Here is a 25,313-nt window from a genome sequence, read left to right on the forward strand (position 1 = left end):
ATGTGGCTTTCCATCCTATCCATTTGACCTTCTGTCTATTTTCTGAGCAAGCTTTTTCTGAGGATGACACAGCCTATTCATTAAGAATCGGTGCAAGGCAGAAAGCAGCACTGGATAAGGTACAGTACCAGTCTACCACAGGGCCAACATGCCTTTATAAGTCAAGCAATGCATCAAACCTTTGGACTGTGGGGGGGGAAAACATGTAAACCCTTCAAAGAGGTTCCTTTAACTTGGAATTTAACAGAAGTTTTAGTGTCATAAAGTACAAAATCAAGATGTTGTGCCATTTTGCTGCGCTATTCCATTCATTAATTGATTTATCTATATTCTGAAGCTGGAGCTCTTTCAAGGCCACAAGAAGCCAGAGCAAATTTGATGGCACTGGGTGCAAGTACAAAACAACCATGTTTGCAATGCCAGTCTATCATTGGCCGTCATATGTTTTCTGCATACTGTGTCAATGTGCTGCCCCATTCCATTCCATCCATTTCTTGAGCTTGTTTTCTTTGTTACAGGGCCATAGGTAGCCAAAGCCTGTCTAGTAACCCTGGGTGCAATGTAAGAACTCACCACTGATGGGATACTAGTACATCACTGGGCATAAATACATACTGTGTACTCAATATTTAGCCATATAGGAGCAGTTAAATATAGCCAATGAACCTAAACCAGAATGTTTTCGATAGGAACATGGAAGGAAACAAAGAAAAAAATTCAACAAGCACAATCAGTATGCTTAGAATTAACCAAAATCCACATAGAAGTGGAACAGCAGGGCTAAGAACTGCGTCACCTAGTTTATTATTCATAATCAAGCATGTGTTTTTAATTCTCATTAACAAAAGTACAATATAAAGTAAAAACTAAAACATTACTGTTAAAGAATGTAGGCATTAAATACAGTCTGAATATTTTAAGAATGGTCTATCACTTACTTTATTATGCAGCCAACAGAATCCTCCACTTTGCAAATGGAAAGAGAGAAGCAACAGGTCAACAGTCAAGCTTTGTACAATTTGTTACCTGATTAAAAAAAGAAAGTTAAAATTAAGTACCTTAATAAACAAGAAGACCAGCCCTATGAAAGAAATGCAATTTGTCAAATACTATAAATAAAAATTATATGTATTAATAAAAAAAGACTATAATTGGTTCAATTTTTACATTTGATTTGATACAAGCACGATAAAAATGACAGTAATTTAGAAACCTCACATAGCAATTAATCCCTAATAAAAATATTATTTTAGACAGCATTTAGACAGCTACAATCAGAGAAATAACTCATTACCCTGGTAACAGTCCACCACCTTGTTTTTCTGTCTGCACATTCTAAAACTGGAGGAGTGTAGAAAACCTGCAACTATGCATTTGGTGTGAAACAGTAAAAACTGTGACTGTTCCTGGAAAGGGCGGGTCATTTATTAAAGGGTGTGACCTGAAGCAATTTCTTACATATGTATTTATTTTTTCGCACCTATTCAGAGGGAGGAAAACAAAATGCCCACGCTGCCACCTTAAAGTATTGACATTCTGGGCACAGCCTGTAATCATCGTAAGAATGCTGCAAAAAAATTATATAACATCATGAAGTTTTGTCTTGTTGTCCTTCAACATTTTCATTGGCGCCGTTTTTGACAGCAAAACATGTAATCCGCTTGACTGCTGTGCTTCTTTAGAGAAAAGCACTTTTTTATTTTGTGCTGAGTGTATGAAACAGACACCCTTGGGGTGAATTTAAAAAAAATAAGAGTCAAAGCCTCCTCAGCCCTAAGCTATCTTCCTGCATTTTTACTATATAAGCATTCACATGCAAAATCGAAACAGGTTTGGTTTCCCTATTTTTTAATATACTGTATGTCTGTGCCAAGTCCAGTCAAGAACTACACTCTTCTGGACATTTTGTTGCCCATTATTGTGACTACGGCCTCTTCTTCCAGTATGCCATACAGAAGTGACTATATCTAAAGGTTATCAATGAATGTAGAATGCTGCATGTAATGTTTTGCTTTCTGCTTTCAGTTAAGTATGTCTTCTTACTACTTCGTTATGTATGGCATTAGCCTGATGAGACATGGACAAGTCATTCCACCATGCAATGTCCATAAGTAAGCATTCTAAAGTTTTACCATTTGACTTGTCATCATGTTACTCTCATGTTTCCCTCAAGTACTGCAGTGTTCCTCCATGTCCCAAAGACATGCAATAAGATTAATTAAAGTCTGTAAAATGGTGTGAATGAGTGTCGGCTGAAATAAAATGTTTTTCTGTTTGTTTGGTTCAAGCCTTGCATCAAATGAACATATTTTAGTATAATTTATTATATTTTTCCAGCAAAAAATGATTATTCACAGATCACTATCCCCCAACATTTTACTGAACATGCACATTAGTTAAGGGCATGTTGCATGTCCACATAATTTAGACAGTTTTCAGTTTGACATGCATTTAAAATGTGACTGCAGTGCCCACTCGCATTTGCAGTATCTCCACAGTACAGCACACTGCATTTGCTAGCCTGCAGTTAGAATTATAAAAGACTGTTCAGAATGACTCAACAAGAAAAACTGAAAAGAAGGTGACATACCACACTGCCATAAAGAAGTTTACCCATTCCAGCATAATGTCAGATGTGAGACGCTCATGGAGAAGAAGATAGCTCAACTTTACACATGCTGGTACTGCCACTCTGTCCACATTTTAAGGCTGCACAGTCATCAGGGCTGGCCATTCTTGCACAGCTTACCTGACTGCTGCCACTGCCATACATGATTCTTTTGTCTATTCTGTTGACTTGATTTTGAATGATGCTAGAAGACATATTTACATTTGTGATCGTTATTGGTTTCTGAACAACTTGTGTGATCACTCACGTGTGCGTTTGCAAACGTTTTTAATATAGTCAAGAGGCATCCGATCGTGATGCAAGTTAACACTATAATTACCAAAGCCTACGAAAAAACTTGTAAATCTGGCCCACCTGAAATCCCTTCGCACCTCTCCATTAGCGTCTTTTGTCTTGTAAATATGTCGAACAACGCAAACAGCAAGCAGCCTGATATACCATTCCCCTAACCGCCACAGAAAGGGCACAAAGTTCTCCCAACACAAGCCTTGATTATCTTTGAGTGAAGTGCTGGAGTTTTAGAGAGTAAAAAATATATTGTTATTTGGAACACATGTATTTCATGTGTGCTTCGTGTTTACAACAATCTATTTAAACACACGTTGAAATACAAATGTTTTTCATGTTTTAGTAATAAATGACAAAACGTCAACATGAACTGTATAATGTGTGAAGGCTGAAGTCCAAATATCAAATAAACAATTTCATAAAAGGCGCAAATACAATACGACAGCTTCCATGGTGCAGCGGTAAGAACTACTAACTTGAAATCAATAGGCCGCAGGATCGATCCTGGGTGCTGCGCAAATTTACCGATTTAAGCAGTGAGCTGCTCTTATTGTTAATATTATTCAATACAAAACATAAGTATAAACAGTTGTTCCTTGATTTAACCATAAAATCTCATATGTGCCCTGACTGACACTCTTACTTGACCATATGTACTGACATCATTTTTTTCTTTCAATGTTGATTTCAGTCCTCTGGCTGCTAGTAGCTTTCCTAACCCACTTCAATGCCCAAGAAAAGAAAGGCAAATAAAGAGAGATGACAATTTCCTGAGACAAGTGACTGATTATACAAATGTGATGAGCAGAGAGGTGCTTGTATTTGTTGTTTGTAATGTATAAAGATGGTAGTTGTTTGTCCGTCTATTCAGGCTGGCCTATGTTGGGTATATAAAGTATTATTTTTGGCCCTTAATAAATCTGACCTTGACACCCCTGCTCTAGTTCGATTAATTTTACTTAGAATATGCTTGTATTTAACATTAGATTTACTAAGTCAAATTTCCACTTCATCTTTTAAGTTACACAAATTCTAAACTAAATCTCTGTTTAAACCACTTTGCTTTAAATCCCATGAACGTTTTATCATAGTCAGTGTATCAGCATTAGAGTACAGATACATTTTTTTCTTTATTACTTCCTGATGCTCATTACCATTTCAAGTGCTTTCTCAACAAACTCAATAGAACACTGTCTGACATTTTTAGTATCTTTCCTTGAAAAAAACATTCAGGAGTGACTACTATTCTCTCCTTCCTCTTTTTTGATGTCTCCATCCAATTTTCAATTGTTCAATGTAACTTTTTTTCTTTACTCCAAACTATAAACTTTTTATTTCTTTTTATAAAGTCTTCCTCTATACAACCCTTAAAGCCAGAATCAGTTAACTAAATTTTTGCTGTAAACCAATTTGCTGCTTTTTGTTTGACTGTGTTTTTATACATTTTTAGACATTTATTTTCAGCTTTGTTTCATTTTTTTCAGCACTGTGGTGCTTGTACCCATTAGGAGCTACTTAAAATAGACAGCTGTCTGCTTTAGGTATTAATAGGAATTATTGTTTTACAAGCAATCGTGCATTTTGCCACACTGTTGGGCACTCTTTGTTAGGACACACAATGTATGTTATGAAAGGTATCTGGGGCAATCTTTCCCTATACAAACTGAGTATAGAAAAGAAAAATAATCCTATACTAAAAAACTTTGTCTTTTGTTTTTTTTTTCTTTACATTGAGGCCTTGATGCACTGTTTTCTTTTGATCTCTTGGATCAGACCTGTTTTAAGTTCACGTCACACCAAATCTTGTGTACCTGCAGACATAATGGGTATACGACATCTGTTATAATTCAGTGTGCTCAAAATAGTGAAAAGGTGTGAGACCTCTAAAAAAAGTCAAAAACCAGGCCAAAGTCCTTCCTAGCTTGTCCAGAAATAGGCCTCAGCCAGATTTCAAACTCTATTACCAGACTCAGACCTGTCCAGACCTTAAAAATGTGGAATAGGCTTTAGAAGTTTAAAAGCATCCCACTATACAGTATATCAATTTTCCCTTCATGAGAGAGGTACTGTAAAACAATCTTTGGCTTGAATAACATGTCAAAAAACAGGATCTTTCCGAAAAAAAAGTATAAATAACACCGTATATATAATAAACAAAGGACACAAAAACAGCAAAAAGACACAAAATGAGCACAATATCTAGATTCCAGAAGTTTAATATTTATGATAAGCACTTTCCAAATATTAAAGAATCACTGATGGATTTACTCCTCAACCTCACAACATTTAGGCTAAGGGTGGTCCTTCGGCCGTGATATCAGGGTAGCCTCCACCCACAAAGCACAAAAATCAAAGATACACAGATAGTAAATAAACAGAATAGTGAGAGCAAAAAATACAAAATATTTTACAATAAACAAAGAAGTCATGGAAGAGGAAAATAAACATAAGAAAAGGAACACGCCCTTGCTGAAACATGACAACATTAGGTGGGTGTAGCAAGCTCTTGTAAGGCAAAGGCAGATCTGCTATTTAGTTTCCTCTTCAACATATTTCCGAGCTTATATTCTTTATTGTAAATTCTCTGTCACTTTTTAGATTCAGGCAACTCAAAGTCTCATGATAACTATCAGCTACTAATGCACACCGACTCAAAAAACAAAAAGGTAGCATATTATACTGAAATTGTGTCAATATCCAACATCTAAGACTTAAAATGAAAAGGCTGAATACACCTCAGCCTTAAAACAGAATTTATTGAGACTAAAAAAAGAAACTTTCTAGTTAGACACAGTGAAGATTTTACTTTACTGTTACAATTACTTTCTTTGAGAAAGTATGAACAGTTGTGGTCTGACAGCAGCAAGTGAACAGTGCTCTAACACACTGCTCCTATTACAATATTTAAATAATGGTTGATGGGCTGTTTCAATATATCAGGATGTGAACACACGAGAAAGCTTGGCTACGCAAAACTGCAAAATCCTACAAATATATCCATCCATGCTTCCACCTATTTTGACATTTGCTTAATCCAATATATTCAAGGTGGCCAAAGGTTAAAAAAAGGAGCAAATGCTATCTCAAAAACAGAGCGCACTCACAGAAATAAATCCACACTTGCTCCTAGGAACTAATGAACTTTTTGAGTAGTAGGACGCACACCATAAAATGAAACATTTATTTCAATGGTTATTAACCAGGGGTTTCTACCTTCAAATGATAAATGCTCTAAAAATGCATGTACCCATCCATCCATCAATTATCCAAGCCACTATATCCTAACAACAGGGTCACAGGGGTCCACTGGAGCCAAACCCAGCCAACACAGGGCGCAAGGCAGGAAACAAACCCCAGGCAGGGCACCACACCACTGCATGGCGGGCACACACACACACACCAAGCACACACTAGCGACAATTTAGAATCGCCAATGCACCTAACCTGCATGTCTTTGGACTGTGGGAGGAAACCCACGCAAACACGGGGAGAACATGCAAACTCCACACAGGGAGGACCTGGGAAGCAAACCCGGGTCTCCTAACTGCGAGGCGGCAGTGCCACCAATGCAAAAAAAAAACCAATACATAAATAAAAATAAAAAATAATTCTGCATACTACTGCATATCACATCATTACTAAAATAACAAATAATGCTGTTAATATACCTTTGCCTTAATATTTTGTGTTGAGAAGAACTGGTTCAAATAAATGTACAGTTACATGCAAGAGATAAAATAGGAAATGTTTAAAATATTTATTAGTTCCTTTCCAAACTCACTTAACATGATGACATGGTCTAAAACAAATAATTAACATATTAACAACGGTTAAATCCTAGCTTATCGGGATTAATAAATTATCTATCTATCTGTGCTAAATACTAATGTTAGCAATACAACTCTGATACAATTCCTCATTTATTGCTCAAGAATCCAGTCTACAATTCGAAAGCACTATATTATCAGATTGTGCCTTTCCTGTTATTTTCAGACAAAGAGTTTTTTTAGAAGTAATACAATTTAATAAAAAATGTATGCATTTTGCACTTTCTGAGCATAAAAACTGATAATTGATATGTGGATTATGCAACACAGGTTACACACAAATTTCTTTTGTACATGGACATTTTCACATTGTTTGCCATTGTCTAGCACTGTTTACTATTAGGTCTCTCCAATTAGAATCTTAGTTATGTACTTTCTCCATGAAAACATAGGATTACATTTTTTTTCTTGGCCACCACTTCAAACTATATGGGGTAAGTAGCATATAAAAAAAATAATATTTTTTTGGGTGCAGTATTCCATTGAAGAAAAAGAACACTATCTAATGCATTTTCATCAAAACCCTTCAGCTTAGATCAAGTAAAACAGCACCAAGGCTGACTTGTGATGTTACTGAGGTTAAATCATACAAATACAAAGGCAGATGTTAAAGCACAGAACTTACCACATGAAAGTTTAAAACTGATCTTCAAGAGAAGATATGTAATTAAAATCATAGTGCACCAGACATATGAATTCAATAATGCTTAAATATTTAAGGTATGTTCAATCCGTCTTAAAAATCTCATGGATCAGTATTAACTTGCAGGCTGTGATTAAACACAATGGTTGGGACACAGGGGACAAGTTTGTCACATGGGGTAAAGCTAATCACATTTTGACATTTTGCAGGTGAGTCTGATCTTCCTTTTGTTACGTGTCCATTAAATTAAATTCTTGTACTTTTCCCTGTGACACCAATCATGAAGTAGAGTCATCGAGCTTACCAGAAGGCATTACCGTTCTGTAATGGTTTTATAGCCTGTTTCCTGCATGCAATACAGTAGGTGATGAAAAAGCTGTTACTCTAAATATTAACTTTACTACTTGCAGAACCACAAAACATTTTAAAAGATTTTTACTAACTGCATCACAATAAAGTCCAGTTTTCATATGGACTTTCTTGCATATCCTTAAAAAGTGGGGAGCACATTAAGAAAAAAATTTAACACCCTCTTCTCTACCTGCATGCAACATCCAGTTTCTTCAAAAAGGACCTGTTAAGAGTTACAATATTGAACAAATATTAAGGCAGGTGTTTGCCAACATTTAAACGTCAGTCTTTTGAAAACAATATCATGTTATGACATGTGCAAAGTGTTTCCATTTTACTTCTTGCTGGAAAAAAGGCTTTAGTGAGGTCAAATCTCATGTTTGTGTGCTGCAGGCATTCTGTGAAGTTTCAGATTTCTAACCAGCTCCCTGTGTAACTGAAGTTTAATTTACACAGAAATCCGATTAATTGCTTGACCAGTTTATCCTGCTTTTCCATTCAAATTGTGAATCAAGCTCAAATAAAGTTTTTACAATAGTCTTTGAAATATTTTTTTTTTTTGGAAATAGGGTCTCTAACTCTTAAAGGAGGTGAAAAGGAATAATATCTTAAATTTGAAACTCTTCATAAAGGTGTACACATTAATCAATTGCCATATTGGTGGCTTTGCAATATTAAAGGATCTCAAATAACATTTAATGCTTAACATATTGTATACTAACACACACTTTCATTTTATTGTTAAATTGGTGGTTATATAAAATAAAATACACCCAAATGGTGCCAAGCTTACCTATGAATGTTTAGTCCATCTTCTGGTTTTTTTTTTACCAATATGAACATATGCCTACACATGAAAAAACATTTCACTTCTCAACAATTAAATCTTGACATCAATTTTTACTTAAATTTTTATCACAATTTTATCTGCCTTTTTAAAATTTTCGACAGCTTCACAAATAACTTCCAATAGGTTGCGCAATAGCTAGCTTCATATCTGCATTAAAGAATTACTGTATAATGCATGAGTGACATGGTAGCCCTATTGTTATAACTGCCTCATAGCTAAAGGAGACTGGATACCAATCCCAGCATGCCACATCTGTGCAGAGTTTGAAAGTTCTCTCCTATGTCTGTGTGGTTTTGCTTTCCACATCCGAAAGACATGCAGGTTAGGTCATTGGTGATTATAAAACCAAACTGGTATAAGTGAGTGTACCCAATGACAGACTGGCCCTTAATTCAGGAGTGGTTCCTATTTTGCACCCATTGATACTGGCATAGGCTCTAGCTCTTAAGGTCATTAAAATGGATAGATGGATAAAGCATATAGTGGCCTGCACTATACGTTCATACAACTGTTGCAGACAATTATTTGTGTTTATCTTTCATGCTTCAACATACCCTATTGCTAAGACAAGGTATCCTATCGATTTGTCGATAGCTCAGCTTAGTCTTTTGGTTTTGAATTTGACTCATCTATTTTCACCATATCTCATTCTCCAAGTCATTTTCACATTTTTTTCAGTCTTCTTCAATACAGAATATGCCAGAAACTGAACCAAGGTTACTGAAACTGTGGGACAACAGTGCATGTTAGAAATGTTTGAAAATTCTAAATACTTTTGTAGTTTTCAGGTATGTAGACATTTTTTCCAAATCCTTAAATGCACTAGTAGACCAAGGTACATAAAGTTAAAGGCTGAGCTGTATCAGTAAAATGCCTCTGCTAAAAAAACACTTTTACATAAAATATATATATATATATATATATATATATATATATATATATATATAAATATATAAATATATATAGTAACCAATCACACTGTGCCTCGTTCCCTGGGGCCAGTCCTTTCAAACAGCTTTTTAATAGGGAAGAAACACACACTCAGTTTGCAGTGCGGGATCAAATTCTGGCTGTCGGCTGTACCGCATGAGGCATTTATTGCATGTTACTTTGAAGGCTTAAAATCAGCTCACTCATCTGCTTTTCTGTTCTCTTCGTTGCCCTGTGCAGATTGCATCAGGCTCACACCCAGCCTCTGCGCATGTTTCTCTATAGCCAAATTCTGCCAAGATAGATGCTTTTGAGTTATTTTAATCTTACAAATAAAGCTGAACCAAGACAGAAGACTATGAAATTGTCCAATTTGCTGTGTGTTCGATTAAAAACTCCTGCACTTAACAAAGCTTGAAAACTGTTTCTCCAAGTGCCAGAATAAAGGCCTCTATGCCCTGTTCTTTCCTGCTAGGTGGTGCCTCAAAGCTCTAAACCCCAAACACAAGTTCTATAGGAGTCCATACAGGTACCATAGCCCAGGGATTCTTCCACCTAGCATGTCAGGGAAGGCACTGGTCCGAATAGGTTGTCTTTCTCTGTCTCTCGATTACACTGACCTCCCGGCCGGATAAGGGTCTTCAGTCCATTTCTGCCAGGAAACCATTGTACCCATGTCAAAGATGGCATCTACCAATCTTCTGGCTATGGCCATTCAGTACAGTGGCCTCCTTGCCAGGATCATGCATCATCCCAATTAGGACACCAGCCCCTGCTCTTTGTCCACCACAATATTTATATGTTTTCATATTCTTCAGCCCAATCATCCATCAACAAACTTAAGTTGGGGGTGAAGAAGTATATTCATTCAGAATCCCAGTAATCATCATTTTTGACTTGGAAAGTTATGAATATAATTTACCCTACAAAAGAATCAAAATAATCCAATATAGTAGCTTTGCTGCATCGCATAAAATTGTTACTTTACTGTATTCCAGTATATTTTGCTGTGGAAAGAATAACATTTTTACAGTTAAAAGTTTAGGACCCCATTTGTCACTCTAAGCCTTGATTTTTAACAGTTTCAATTGGTTTTTTTTCTTTACATTTGCCAGCAGTAGTATGAAGATATCATTCTTCTCTTCAGTGTCATTCAACCCCTTATTACCAGAGGAGCCCTAATGGTACAAGGTGTTTCCCAACTTAATGACTTTATTGTTGCCGCTCCTAATTTTTAGGAGACTCCCCAGACATGGCAAGCTATAGCATGTGCTGAGATCTGTGTCCCGAGCTGCGAGATTACACTCCCCAACAAAAATACAGTATGCTTACCAAATGTACAACAAACTACACATCTGATATCATTCATCAGACTTTCTCTTTTTTTTAAGTCATTGCTATTTCTGCAACTATGAAGCCAGTTTGTGCCATTTCATCAAACACAAGAACAGTAAGCTCATCAGACATTAGCAAGGAATAGGAGTGAGAACTAAATCATAGGCTAGAGGAGATAATGAGGGAAATTAAGTTAATTGAATGGATTTTTATCTGTGTGACTCAGGGAACCACAACCAGCTTCAATCTTAAATGTGTTTATCAGATATTTATAAGCTGCAATACACTATTAAATTATTTAAAGAAAAAAGGCTTTAAAAGAAAATGCTTCTAGCATTATATGCCTCCATGTAAAAGTATCAGTCCATCACCCTAATCAGTTCATGATATTGTGTTTAAATCTATCCATTCAAAAAAGCCTAATGTACAACTGAAGTACATTTTGGCAGTTCACATCAGTTCATCATGGGTAATACACTTGCCAGCCTGCCCACATAATCAGTTTTACACTGCGAGACAGTTATGGAAGAGGGAGGTGGCTGGCTCCTCTGCCAAAATCTAGCAACTACACAAATACCCCCCAAAAGTCTTCCCAGCCCTGAACTGAATCTACAGCCTAAAAAAGTATAAGACAGCAACACAAAGTAGCCACATAGAGACAAAAACACTAACAAATGTTCATCTATCAAAGCTTTGTTTGAATTATAAAACTCTCAGACTACCAAGCTTAGTCATACACTTGAGAAATGTGCAATACAATAGCAGTTTGGTCACTAATTGCAAATTCAACAAGCTTGTCTCAATCAGACTTAGCAACACCCATAATGTAACACGGATAACCACAATAATAATTTCACTTGGCGTATGGCTCCTAAAGAGAACAATTTATGTCCTGACAGCAAACAATTGCAGTGCAGTATGAGCTGGAAAATTCTAATGCACCGTGGACTGGAAGAAGATCAAAGACAAAAGCTAGAAGAAAGAGGAAAAAAATTGGAAAGCATTAAGCGTTTTGGCACAAAAATCTTTAAATGCTGATGATGTCCTGTCGGAGGGCCTAACTTGGGCCTTTATTAATAAAACATCAAAGGAAATGCTTCATTTGCACCCAATTGGGCCTGGAAGATTTAGAAAAGGTAACTTCTTTAGTGTGTTACCACCACAGACAAGCTTACTTTGTATGCAAAATATACAGAAAATAATAAAACATCACAGGCTACATACTCAGTCAATATTACTAAAAGTTACAGAATACATTTTTAACAATACAAATAACAAATTTGTAACGCTTATGGGATGCTGCCCATTTGTTAAAATTACAGAAGCACAAGAAACCCGTATAAGACTGACAGCTTGACTTCCAATGTTTTATAAATTACAAGAAAGAACTTTGAAGAAAGCATTACTCATAAGCAATTTACATCAAACAAAAGTGATGGCTATTAGTGTACCTCCTCATATAATAGATATGTAAGAATTTACTGCCAAGCTAATGGGTCTTTCTTTTTTCTGCACCATTCTGAATTATGGAGGGTAACTGGTTTACCAACTTTTTTGATATTCACTTGTGTGCAGTACTTCATTATTGATCAAAGTTTTCTAAACATACTAGGTGCTTTAATATATTACTTATTACTTCATTTTGCATAAAAATCATGAATTGTATAATCCAAAATAACTTTATACAATTAAAGTGTATGTTTAGAAAAGTCTACAGAGAAATAAAGCTTTACACACTTGCTTGTCATCCAGAAAAACAGCTCATGATCACAATGGCACCACAACTTCTTTAAGGTGTTACTATTCAATGTAGCCTTCACATGTACAGCAGTAAAGAACTAAATACATTTCCGACCTGGTTCCAGGAAATGTTGTAAGAACACTTAATTGAAAAATGGAGAAAGAAATATACAGTATGGTTCCAAATTGATATTAGAAAAGTAGCATGAGACAAAACAAAAAAAAAGTATGGGGTACCGGACCCCCTGATAAGGGCAGTTCGGTCCCTGTACAACCAGTGGCAGAGCTTGGTCCGCATTGTCGGCAGTAAGTCGGGCCCATTTCCAGTGAGAGCTGGACTGTCAAGGTTGCCCTTTGTCACCGATTCTGTTCGCAAACTTTTATGGACAGAATTTCTGGGTGCAGCCAGGGTGTTGAGGGGGCCCGGTTTGGTGGACTGAGGATTGGGTCACTGCTTTTTGCAGATGATGTTGTCCTGTTTGCTTCATCAGGCCGTGATCTTCAGCTCTCTCTGAATTGGTTTGTAGCCGAGTGTGAAGCGGCTGGGATGGGAATCAGCACCTCCAAATCCGAGACCATGGTCCTCAGCCGAAAAAGGGTGGAGTGTCCTCTCAGGGTTGGGAGTGAGATCCTGCCACAAGTGGAGGAGTTCAAGTATCTCGGGGTCTTGTTCACAAGTGAGGGAAGGATGGAGGGTGAGATTGACAGGCGGATTGGTGCGGCGTCCACAGTGATGCGGGCTCTGCATCGGTCTGTCGTGGTGAAAAAGTAGCTGTACCATAAGGCAAAGCTCTCAATTTACCAGTCGATCTACGTTCCTACCCTCACCTAGGATCATGAGCTATGGGTAGTGACCGAAAGAACGAGAACGCAAATACAAGCGGCTGAAATTAGCTTCTTCCACGGGGTGCCTGGGCTTTCCCTTAAAGATAGGGTGAGAAGCTCAGTCATCCGGGAGGGGCTCAGAGTAGAGCCGGTGAGGTGTTCTGGGCACGTCTAACCGGGAGGAGGCCCCAGGAAAGACCCAGGACACGCTGGGGGGACTATGTCTCCCGGCTGGCCTGGGAACGCCTCGGGATTCCCCCGGAAGAACTAGAAGAAGTGGCCCGGGAAAAGGGAAGTCTGGACATCCCTGCTCAAGCTGCTGCCCCCGCGACCTGATGTCGGAGAAGTGGAAGAGGATGGATGGATGGATTTCAAAAGATCGCTCATCACAAACATACTAACAAAATGCATTGCATTTGTCATTCCAATAGATGGTGCATGACAAACATTAACATTACTTTTATGAGTTTTATACCAAATAACATAGGATGGAGACATGTGTATTGCATGGTGCACTGCAAATGTTAACACTGAGGTCTATGTTGATTAGTCAGAATTCAACCCGTAGGAATCACAACTAGTGTTAATATAATCCTATAAGTTTATGTGAGATATTTAGCATAATTAATATTGCATTTTTCAACACTAATTGTTTTCCACTTTTATAGGATTTTTTACATTCAACTTTAGTGAAGCAATTTAAAAATACAGTAAACTAAAAAGATAATTGTTTTTTTGTTTTCTTTTTGAACATATACTATAAATTTTAAATAACAAAAGATAAAAATATAAAAATCTGAATACAGAAGAAACAATAAAAAATCAGAAAACGAAAAAGTTAAAATGGAATTTGAGAAAAAAATAAAATGGAATCCATAGAGCCCTAGAGATAATCTGTGTCATTTTACAATATTTCCTCTATTAATGACATTCCTTATAAAACAGACTCTAAACTGGTTATTGATTTGATGTTCTGCCCCTCTCTAAACTTTGCCCTTTATACAAGTAGCAAAGGTCACCCTGGGAGCAATTTGCTGAATTCAGGTCTGGGAAGCTGAGGGGCAGAGACACTACACCACATGCAGAATTCTGTCACTCAGTGGTATGAAGCTGAACTCTAAGAGTGGCTTGCACTCCCTGCAAAGGAGTGAAAATAAATCCTTATTATAGAAAGTGGTTTTAAACTTTGATGTTTTTATTTTTTGCTGTTTATTTCGCCTTATACAATTTCTTGTATTAGGAATTTGCTAATTTTCGCATACCCCTTGGGGTCAGAGCGCAGAGTGTATGTAGAGCATGTATTGTAATGACTAGTGATGAGAGAATCAAACTGAATTCACTTTGTCTTGAGTTTGGTGAAATCACTAAACTGTTCATGAACTTTGTCAAACTCAGTGAAATGCATTGAAATCAATATGGACGGAAAACACTGGACAATTTTTGAGTGGATTAAAATGGTGCAATGGTCATTTAAGTGCCCTGGTGGTCGAGAGAAATGTCTGTCAACGATGCTGGGCTGATTGTTGGGGCCAAAAATGTGACTTGAGCTGTAAGGCAGAGGTAATAACAATAGATAACATTAATAGAATTAAATATCAGAAGAGTAAAATTTCTTGTAGACAGGAAAGATGAATTAATTAATATTGTCCCCCACAGATTGAACAGCAGGTACTCACCTCTCTTGAAACAAAAAGTACAGTTTACTTCATCCCCCCCAATGCTTTTGCTCATTCACTGCCATTGCTACCGAATAAGCGTAACACTAAAGCATGTGGTTTCTTCACTCCTTTCTGCTTGCATCAACTGCACAGAACTCTGGGTAATACCATTAAAGGTTTAGGCTCACGTATTATACATCGATAACATATAAGTCCATACAAAAAAAAAGCTACATGGAAGACACAAGAATGCTCATTTTAATTTTAAATGTACTGTATTCCGCTAATTTATCTGCCCATCTAACATTGGCTGCTACATCTCCATGATGCCATTAAGATCTTGCAAAGCATCATGGGAGCTGGGGAATAAAGTTTTTCTAAGCCAGCTACACATTGAATACCTAGGCAAATATTCAACGAACATGGAAACCAGTGAAAACAGCATATTCACTGTGTAAAATGTTTTGACGAATTTCACCAGTCAACACTAGTAATTAGCCTTTCACTAATTTTAACAGTAGAAAATCTAATCAGGGAATAAAGCTAGTGAGAATTACAGAGATTTTATGTTGTTTTTTTTTAGTTTTGTTATCTGTGTCCTTGTTAGACAGAAGGAATAGCCTAGTAATTGGAACAGCAAAATTAAATCGTGGAGTTGTATGTATGTGCAGGCAATTTCAAATTGACTTGTTGGGGATTTGTGAAATGTTATCTCAATGGAAGTGAAAACAAACAATTCAAGAATTGGTGAAAAAAAACTGCATACCACTGGTACCAAAAACCTTCGGCCCATACCACACTTTCTTGTCAATACTGGAAACCAAATGGAAAGAAATCCTCATTAACCGATGAAATGATTACCACAAGGTGGTTAATCACAATGGCCATGTCCATGTGTATCCCATGATTTGTATGCTACTTTATGTGCACCACCCAGCACATTAATGGTTTCTACAGTACCTTGCAAAAATATTCTGACTTATTCTGTCATTTTAGTGAATAATAAAATCTATGCTGAAATTATATTTTGTAATATTTTTATTTCAAATTACTGAAACTCTAAATTACACTAATTACACTAAACTAACTGCCATGATTAAACAAAAAAGGTCCTCCAACTTAGACTACTAAAATGAGATATTGTACCTGCAACTTGCATTTTGCTATCATAGTGACACAAAGTTTAATGCTTAGAAGTTTCAGAATCTTGGGGTCACATTCCAAGTCTGGACACTATTTGCATGTTCTTGTTGTCTGCTTAGTGCTTTGTCATGTTAGATGACTTTTCCAGCGGTTTTCTAATGTAGAGTCAGAGGCAGTGCCAGCAACCTCCTGTAATAACAGTCGTGTGGTTGAACAAACGCAGCAAGTCAGTCCATAAAGGCAGCAACTTGCCCTTTTTAAATCATTGGGGAAGGTGTGTGTGTGTATGTCAGAGTACATTTACATATGTGGCTGATGCTTTTATCTAAGGCGACTTACAACATTTATAATAGAATTGGTTTCATTTCTTTTCGTTTTCCAATTGCAGCATAGGCAGGTCAAGTGACTTGTTCAAGGTCACACAGTGTCAGTAGCAATATTTGAACCCACAACCTCAGGGTTTGAAGTCCAAAACGTTAAACACTACATCACACTACTAATGAGCACCACAACTAATGAGCACTTACCCAGTAGTACAATGCATATAATGCAGATATGAGGAATAAGGAACGCAGCTGTTTTAAACCTGACAAACAGGCGAAAGATTCACCTGTCCGATGGCACATGGCAAAAAAAAAAAACCAAAAAGGCCCACTATTGTATTTGAACTCACTGAATCTATAAAGCTTTAGTATGGGCCCCAGCTCTTTTGGGCAACATGTTTTTGGCTGTGATGTGTTGGATTTGTAAAAGTGTGCTGGAAAGTCATCTAATTTGGCATATTCTGCAATTCCCAGTCATGTAATAAGACATCCTCTTGTGACGACAGCAGCATTGCAGTCATCAAGTTTAACATCCCCTCCTGTGTAATGTAGTAGCTTTCAGCTTTAGGTTGTTCCTGGATGTTCCCATTTCCTTACACATCCCAAAGACGTGCACGTTATCTTAACTATCAACACTAAATTAGTTCGTGTGGATGTCTGGGTGAATGACTTGAGCCCAGTCTGGACTGGTTTACAACTTGAGCCCAATGCCCAAGCTGTCTGTTACTTTCAATTTGATAAGAAAATCAGAGTTGTTAGAATTTAGACAAAATGTAACTGTAGGTGTCTAAACACAGAATTACATATTAAATGAGATATTAAATGTAAAAACAGCTTGGCCAGCAGAGCTTCTGACTATGAGTGAGGGACATTTTGGATATGTCTTGGAATCACTTATGCACTCACACACTTTATATGAAGCTCACTGGACTTATCAGAAGTACAGTAAACACTAGCTTTAAATGCATTATTTGAAAATCTGTACATGACAAGAAAATTGGAATAAGATTTCCTGCAATACTAAGAACAATTCATTTTCCAAGAAGATGAGCTTAATGATGGTGGGGCGTTTTCACTTGGCTTGAGGAGCAATTAACACGTTTAGATAATTTATACACATGGGCCAGGTTACAAAAAGTTGTCGGATGAAGGCTGATAGATGAGAAAGCTAAAGTTTAGTAATATATCAATGTGTGTAGAAGACATGCCAATTAAATTTTTATTTCAAAAAATCATCTTTCACAGACACATACTGTATGTGGCCAAACTGAAAAATGAAAGTGAGAAGTTAGATGAGCAATGGAAGAAACATCAAAAACCTGAGAGACAAAAAGGTGAACAAGTGGATGTGCAACCTACTTTACTTACGTTAGTTCGTTTACTTTTTTCCTGAATATGGAATAGCAGACTCCTGGATTCGCCTAAACATTCACTTACTGTACAATTGCTGTATTTTAGAATGGATACTAAATGGGTTAACTGCCATGAGTCAAAATGAAACCAATGTTTCTGTATAAAAACAAAACTGGGCAAGCCAGAGCTGGTTAAGAAATGAAACAGATTATAAAATTTCCCTCAAGGTTGTTGGCAATCTAAGCTTGATAAGTGAGTGACAAAGACAGGCATTATTGTGTCTTGTGGTTATTTTTTGAACTCATTTACTTTATTGCTTCACAGAATACTCATTTAAATCATGTGTTGGAAATGTAAGTCACTTCTTTTCCATTTTTTTCCCACTTTATTAGTTTAATTTGTTGCGGATTTCTTTTAAATATTTGTACAAAAAAAGCACATTTTTTATAAATAAAAAGAACAAAACATAAAAAAGAAATGAATTAACTGTAAGGAAAAAATACTCACAAAAGACACCTCTCTCATTTAAAAAATACAAAATGACAAAGTAAAAATTGATTTACATGAATATTTATAGTATATAATCATGGTTTTATATGAATAACACCTGTATACTAACTTTTTGTAATTTAGTGAAATAATGCTTTTATTCTTGTGTCATTGACAGATTTACTGTTTTTATTGCACAAAAAGCTCAAGTTTACATGTGATTTTAATTCTGCACTTTAGGCTCAAAAATTCACCACATCTAAAAGCAGATTTAGTGCACTCATCTCTACAGTTGAGTATTATTTTGCTGTCTTCCAAAGTTTGGACACAGGTTCATGTCGAATGAGCCTCTTCTGCATCTATGTTCCTGTTGTCACTACCTTGTCCAGTGTGTGTATGTGTGCGTATTTGAGTACCACCTGTAAGTCAGCCTCCCATCCAGGCCAAGCATGTGCTTTTTCCCAACTGCACCCCGAAGGGCCCTATGAGCCTAAGCTGAAAAACTGGGCAAAAAGAAACAAACAGATAAACTTTTATAATAGTTATGAAAAAAAGAATAAAAAAACTTTTCAACCCACTATTTAGAACAAATATTTTATTCAATATCGCAAGTTGGCAGAGTGGTTAGCATTGCTTTTTTTACAGTTGCATGGACCCAGGTTGGATACCTGGTTATTACTCATGATCGGCAAAATTTGCTAAAGCATTTTTCGCAGTGATTAAGCAGTGCTCTCCAGTGGCCTTGTTAACTAAATATTTTCCTGGAAAGTCATTGAGCAGCAAGCTTAGGCGAACGTTTTTTTTTTTTTTTCTAGCATCCTATGATGCTTTCCAAGGCCAGTGTAACATCACAGAGCTGTAGCAAACAATGATGGATGGGACAGTCCTCGGAGTATATAATGCTGATTTCTGGCAGTGTAATACAAGTTAGGGGAAAACTTGCAAATTTATTAATCATAAAACAAGCACACAGTAGGAAACTAGAAATGTGCTGGGACATTCATGTCTTGAAGGTAATGTCTTTTAATATGGACTTTATATATGGACTGAGATCTGTGTGTAAAGTGTGAGCCTGCTTCTTTAACGATTTTACCCAGAAAGCAAACAGGAGGGAGTGAAAAATCCACATGCTTTATTGTTGTGCTTATTTGGTAGCAGTGGCAGTGAATGAGCAAAAGCATTGGGAAAAAAAAAAACTGTAGTTGTTAGTTCAAAAGAGGCGAGTACCTGCTATCAAACCTGTTGGGGGGCACGCCTTATTGAATTCTGCAAGAAATTCTACTGTCCCGATAATCATTTCTGTTAAGTTTTTCTCAGGGAGGCATGGTAGCACAGTGGTTAGCACTGCCTCCTCACAGCTCAAGTCAGATTTTTGGCCACAATAATCAGTCCAGCATATTTGGCAGACACTTCCCAAGCCCTCATGTGCACTTAAAAGACCACTGCACAATGATAATCTAGTCAAGACTAGTTCAATTTCTACTTTCCCGTTGACTTCATACGTTACCCAGAGATTGGCAACCTTCCAGAAAATTTCTGCAGTTTCACCGACCTCAAGGCAATGTGAATTCAGCAGGGTTCGCTCATCACTACTGCTTAATTGTATGAGGTCATTCTCATTCTCTCAGCATTTGTGCAAATTTTCACTAGGCACTTTTGTTTCTTCTCAAATTTTAAAGATATGTGCGCCTGTGTTTTATTGGCTTGGTGTGGTTGTGTGGGCAGTGTACTCAGTGATGTGCTGCCATGCAACCAAGGGATTTTTGATTTCACAAGCTACAGAACTGTGATATCTTTCCTTGCATTCTTTACTACTGGTATAAGCTACAGCTCAGTATAATTATTCTGTAACACTTAAAAATTGGTACAAGAAAAGGATTGCTGGATTCAGATTTTGATTTTTATTAAGGCTTGTTTTGTAATGATCAAGCAGGATTTAGAGCAGGCTAAGTCATCCATCCATTTTCTACATTCACTTGATGAATTAATAGGGAAGCAGGAAGTAGAGTCCACCCCTGAAGCAATGATCGCAACCCAGGAATCAACCTTGCATGGAGGCTAAAGTCTTTTTTAAAATAAAAAATAAATAAGTTGCATTGTTTGCTGAGTACAACGTGATTCAGCCCCAAATCCATTCTGAATATAATCATTAAAGATGAAGTCAAACTCTGACAGACAAATAAGCTGTAGAACTCACAGAAACACTTTGTTGTAACATGCTATAATTAGAATTATTCATGGGAGACTTTTACACATCTCATCCTTATATTATGGAATTTTGTTTCTCTCATAAAATGAGTCTTAGTCTGCATTTTTTTCTTGTAGGAAAGATAATTAGAGTAAACACAGATCAAAGACATTAACTATTAAATGGCACACTGTTTTTATATTAATGTACTTATCACATTAAAGCAAAACATAAAAAATAAACATCATTAAAAAATAAAAAACACTTAAACCGCTTCCAGATTTAATGCAAATTACAGAACTGTAATATCATTTAAATTCCAATTATGCCTAACAAAGACTTCACATGCCAAATTCTACATACCTAAGAGAAACTGAGAATTCGTTGTACAGTACTTGATTTGTTCTTAACAAATATTAAAATCCAAGTAGTTTGACTACCAAATATTTTACATTATTAGCCAGGATTTTAAATTAATTCTTTATTTTTTTAATGTAAGTCGAAATAACAGTGATTTCCAATCTCTTAACAAAAGACCTTTTGATACAAATACTAGAAAATGCCATACAGTGTTTCTGTATCTGTTATAAACAAATACTGTGTATAAGGCCACTTGCATAGTTATGTTCCCAGTATGAAACCTTTCAGAAAAACCCACAGAAAGGAAAAAATGTGTGTATGTATATATATTGTAAGTGCCAGGCAGGATTATCCAACAACCCGACCAGCAGAAAAGAAGGACCCTTTCCAAGAACAGAAGCTGGAAAAGAAGGACAGCAATGGACTGGCATCCCGTCCGGGATCGGTATAGGAACCTCATTCAGAAAGGAGGACAAAACAAAGAAGCAGTGGGGGAAGACTCATAATTCAAAATATGTTTATCTCCCATCCATTAGATTACAGCATCCCAGGACCTCAGTAATTATGTGGACACCTGCAGGGCATGATGGGAATTGTAGTGCTGTGACAGAAGTATAATATTGTAATACAGCAGCTGGAAAGTGTAAAGAAAAAAAATACATTGAAGCTGTTAAAAATACAAGCTTACAGTAACAAATTGGGTCCCTAACCTTTAAAAGAAATATATTATTCTTTCTAAATTACAGCAAAATATACCGGTATAGAATTAAATATAACAATTTCAGGTGATGCAGCAAAGCTACTATATTGGATTATTTGAATTTTACCAAAAATGATTGGCCTAATCATTATGAATATATATATATATATATATAGTATATATACAGTATAGTGATGGATGACTGGCAGGGACTGGCATCCTGACCGAGAAGGTGTATGATCCTGTACTTGCCCAGGAGGCTACCGTACTCAATGGCCATGAAGAATGGCAGGGTATTCCCTACCTTAGCCAGAAGACACATAGATGCCATCTTGGAAAAGGTACACTAGTGTGCCCACAGGAATGGTATGAACCCTTTACCTGGCTGGGAGGCCAGTGTATTGGAGAGATAGGGGGAGATTACCTGTTCAGATTTGGAAAATTGGTAAGGGTAAATTTCGTACAAATGTCGGATAGTGTTTCATCTCACAAAAAGCAATGGAATATTTACTGACTCAAAAGAGACAGTATGAGGGATGAAATGAGTGGAAGACATGCAAGTCAAAGAAAAAAGTCAAAGTCAAAACCATAAATCAAACTGATCTTTCTTCAAAGCCAAAATGCAATTAAAAATAAAAAGCAATGGACATGTGAAACAGTTTATGAACCAGGAATGACCTGAAATAATTGCAAAATAGATTTGTTATCTGCTAATTTTGTTATCTGGTATTATCTGTTGTTTGTTATCGGCCACCAAAGCGACCTTTTAAACACTGGCAACCAGACCTGCATCATGATGGCGTCCATAAAAAATGGTGGCGGCCATAGAAAAAACAAATAGCATGATGGTAAAATGCAAAAAAAAAAATATTTTAAAAATGCATTATACATCAAATTTAAATTCAACACCAAATCCAGAAAAGGCACCTAGAATGACAGGAGAAATTGCTGAGTATTAGACAGAGAGTAGAACTTTAAATTATTTTGGAAAACCTTGGTAAACAAGCAAGCTTGCAGGGCTAAATGAATCTATCTATTAATCGATTATTCACTGTATTTTTTTCCGAACAATTTCTAGGTTAAAAAATGTTTTTTATTTAATTCAATATTGTTTTTCCAATATCTGTTGGTATTCATCTGTGCTAGAAATTCCTTCTTCCTAAACTTTTCTGTAAAAAGTCAACAATATGAGATGGGGAGGATTACAATCACCGTGTTATCTTTTTATGGATTTTTTACAAATATGTTATCAAAAGTATGCTGGAAACACTTACAGGTTCTATGGTTCCCCATTTTATTTTCTGAGTCATGTTTAATTACCTTCTGGTTTATTAAAATGTAATTTAATTTAAAAAAAACTACAAAGCAGTTATTTAAAATGGAAAGGCATAGATTTAAGACTCCTGTATACTAATATTCACAGGAGCATAAAGTGCCAATCTGAATGTCAAAACATCACATCATTACATCACATCATTCTTTTTTTGAGGTAGAGCAATCTAAGTAAGGAGTTCAATTAACAGCAAGACTGATATTAAATTAAGAATGTGGCTGTAAAAAACGAATGAGTGTGTTCTGCTGTGACTTGCTGTCCCTTCCAGGATCAGTTCCTGCCTTGTACCTGGTGTTTCTGGGATGGGCTCCAGCTACCCATGATCTTGAATGGCATAATTGGGTTAGAAGATGGATGGATGCAGCCTTTGTAAACTGTAAGACTTTGATGAATTCACTGCCCAACCAGCCTACAACTATGCAGTTTTATTACAAACATCCTAAAGTAAATTAGTCTAAAATGGCAACAATGGGAAACAAGAAAAATGTTTGAATGTTATTTTTCAAATAGAAAAACCCCAGAAGTGGAGAAACAGAGCAGCTTCATTAAGCATATGAGAACATGTTTTTATTTGCAAAGAAAGTACTTCAGGTGAATGATTGATCCATTTCTTTCATCTCATTCAACCATCTAGGAAGCAAATGTTGGAAGACCAACAAGGGAAATGATCATTTCACATAAACTTAATGCTGACTGGGCTGTCAACCTCAGTATCCAAGTAAAGAAATCATTTTTAACTTCATAAGTTTATAGTGATGCAAAACACATGGCTGCATTCCTAAGCATGATGTGTCTGAATTGTTCAAATATGCTGTGCTTTTCAAGTTGAACTGGGGCCAGAAACTTTCGGGACATTTGTGATCAAAAAAGCGTTCCCATCATCTTGTTCTAGCCCTCTGGTGCTCAGCTTATTTTGTACTCACTCATTATATCCTCTCTGGAGGTGGCTCTATTGAATTAAAATAAAACCCTCAAGAACATGAGAAATCATAAATTAAAAGTGTCTGCAGAGATAAAGATGTCTTGCTTCTTGTTACTTAAACTTTACTCTAATATGTGCTTGTGAATTCTGCGATAGCCTTGTTAATATCCTACCCATTTTTAACTAACACCAAATAGCTGAAAATGCTGTTGTTAGAATCCTGACAAATGCCTTAAACAGCTCGGCTTGACTGTCTTACTTATGTGTACATTTTTGATGACCCGTTGGTATCGGGTTCATGCTTAAAAAGCAGACCAAGAAACATGCAGCATGTATTTTCTAAATGCACAGTGACAAGTATACTTAGATTAGAGGAATTAAAAATGCCCATAAATGTAACGTTGGTATAATTTTGAGAATGTGGGGTAATTCTCTTCTCTTTTTAATTCAAACATATTACAATGACATACATTTCCACCCAGTCATCCGGCACATTTTCATCAAGCTGCTGCCACTTTTAGTACACTCAAACATGTGCAATTTGTAAGCTACTTTGGGTTAAACTATTTTACAAAATTATACCAAAAAAAACCTATAAATTTCTTTGGGAGTTTAAAGAAAGTTAGTGTTATTCAATTGCACAAGATGATATAATGACTTATTTGCTTGTAGTACTAATTCATTTTACAGATATTTGGTTTTGCCAGGAGACCAGACAATTTGCACTGGTCAAGCAAATGGATTGCAACATGGTGTACAACTCAGTGAAGTGTGTCTGGGAGCACAAACTTAAGTAAGGGTACAGAGCTGGGAAGACAGAAGGTACAGCAGATAGGTTAAAAGATGTATTTTACTATATTTACATCCATAATCCAAAAGGCAATAAAAACCAATAGGGAAAATACACACAAACGGGGTCGAAGCAACAGTCAAAAGTTCAGTTGTTCTAAACAAAACTGTCAAATGTATTGGTGACTAACAGAGTTGCCTGGTCAGGGGTACTCTCCCAATTTTTAGCAGGGAAATTGGGGTATTGGGGTGAATAATAGGTGGAACAGGTTCATGGGGTGAAATATATGGGGAAAACTATAACATGTGTATTTTTTTTGTTTTAAATAAGAGGGTTCTTGTGTTTTGAAGTGAATTCCAATCCTATGGAAATAGGCTTCAATGCCTGCCAAGTTTTTCCCACCTCCAAATGCTCGATGAAACCATCCTCTACAAATAACCAACGTAGTGAACAGCCATCTGTCACTGTTCTGTCCACTCACCTCAAACCTCATATATTATTGGTTGGAGCTGTAGTGGTTTGGCATTGATGAGCTGTCTCAGAGTGGCATGCGCATTCTGCTCCAGTCTGAGCAACTGGTGTTAATTTTTCTAACTTTTTTAAAAAGAGTCAGAGTTCCAGCCGAGCACAAACATA

At 36.5% G+C, this 25,313-nt stretch overlaps 1 protein-coding gene across 3 annotated transcripts in view; it reads right to left on the minus strand.

Annotated features, from left to right (window-relative positions):
* LOC120527244 (cingulin-like protein 1) overlaps positions 1 to 25,313 on the minus strand; it is a 220,442-nt gene that overhangs the window by 120,048 nt on the left and 75,081 nt on the right. For 2 of the 3 annotated variants that reach the window (XM_039750435.1, XM_039750433.1), the window contains exon 3: positions 939 to 1,026. The gene's annotated coding sequence lies outside the window, so the exon portion shown is untranslated. Of the gene's footprint in view, positions 1 to 938; positions 1,027 to 1,294; positions 1,381 to 25,313 lie in introns of those variants that run through there. The other variant, XM_039750434.1, reaches the window with a different exon arrangement.

This window comes from Polypterus senegalus, chromosome 4 (assembly GCF_016835505.1).
Source record: "Polypterus senegalus isolate Bchr_013 chromosome 4, ASM1683550v1, whole genome shotgun sequence".
Classification (NCBI taxonomy): domain Eukaryota; kingdom Metazoa; phylum Chordata; class Cladistia; order Polypteriformes; family Polypteridae; genus Polypterus; species Polypterus senegalus.